The following is a 1209-nucleotide window of genomic DNA, read 5'->3' as shown; positions in this document are numbered from 1 at the left end:
CCAATCAACACAATTGAACATTTTGATATACATATTAAATTTATATAAAAGGGATACATCGTCCCAGGGTGGGCTTGAACCACCAACCTTTCGGTTAACAGCCGAACGCGCTAACCGATTGCGCCACAGAGACATACATACGGGGTTCTAGCCGATTTTATAACACATTTTATTATAAAATTTTATTTTTGCAATTTTAAACAAAATACCAATCAACACAATTGAACATTTTGATTACATATTAAGTTAAATTTATGTAAAACTTATACATCAATTATTACAAATTATTAATTAAATTTAAATAAAACTAACACATCGTCCCTGGGTGGGCTTGAACCACCTACCTTTCGGTTAACAGCCGAACGCGCTAACCGATTGCGCCACAGAGACACACACAGCTAAATTCATAAAACTTTGTATTTTAACATTTTATTTTTGTAATTTACACAAAATACAAAGAAAAACAATTGAATATTTTGACTACATTTTGATATACATATTAAATTTATATAAAAGAGATACATCGTCCCTGGGTGGGCTTGAACCACCAACCTTTCGGTTAACAGCCGAACGCGCTAACCGATTACGACACAGAGGAACATGCATAGAAAATACCAATGACAACAATTGAATATTTTGACAACATATTAAATTTATATAAAATCGATGCATCGTACCTGGGTGGGCTTCAACCACCAACCTTTCGGTTAACAGCCGAACGCCCTAACCGATTGCGTCACAGAGACAAACATAGGGTGCCTAGCGGATTTAAGAAAACGTTTTTATTTTAATACTTTATTTTTGTAGTCTTACACAAAATACCAATCAACACAATTGAACATTTTGATACACATATTAAATTTATATAAAAGGGATACATCGTCCCTGGGTGGGCTTGAACCACCAACCTTTCGGTTAACAGCCGAACGCGCTAACCGATTGCGCCACAGAGGAACATACATACTGGGTTCTAGCCGATTTTATAAAACTTTTTATTATAAAATTTTATTTTTGCAATTTTAAACAAAATACCAATCAACACAATTGAACATTTTGATTACATATTAAGTTAAATTTATGTAAAACATATACATCAATTATTACAAATTATTAATTAAATTTAAATAAAACTAACACATCGTCCCTGGGTGGGCTTCAACCACCAACCTTTCGGTTAACAGCCGAGCGCGCTAACCGATTGCGCCACGG

General features: G+C 34.3%; 4 non-coding genes across 4 annotated transcripts; all 4 read right to left on the bottom strand.

The window, feature by feature from the left end:
* Window positions 1-59: 59 nt before the first annotated feature.
* Window positions 60-133, bottom strand: Trnan-guu. Its single transcript has one exon. It is a non-coding gene; the product is annotated as a tRNA-Asn (tRNA).
* A 183-nt stretch (window positions 134-316) lies between these two features.
* Window positions 317-390, bottom strand: Trnan-guu. Its single transcript has one exon. It is a non-coding gene; the product is annotated as a tRNA-Asn (tRNA).
* Window positions 391-524: 134 nt separating this feature from the next.
* Window positions 525-598, bottom strand: Trnan-guu. The gene has a single exon. It is a non-coding gene; the product is annotated as a tRNA-Asn (tRNA).
* Window positions 599-880: 282 nt separating this feature from the next.
* On the bottom strand, window positions 881-954 carry Trnan-guu. Its single transcript has one exon. It is a non-coding gene; the product is annotated as a tRNA-Asn (tRNA).
* Between the last annotated feature and the right edge of the window lie 255 nt (window positions 955-1209).

The sequence above is a fragment of the Anneissia japonica genome, unplaced genomic scaffold (genome assembly GCF_011630105.1).
Source record: "Anneissia japonica isolate Jap-2015-1 unplaced genomic scaffold, ASM1163010v1 scaffold59717_len1209_cov99, whole genome shotgun sequence".
NCBI lineage: Eukaryota > Metazoa > Echinodermata > Crinoidea > Comatulida > Comatulidae > Anneissia > Anneissia japonica.
The sequence above is the reverse complement of the archived record's forward strand: the minus strand, read 5'-3'. Positions and strand labels throughout refer to the sequence as shown.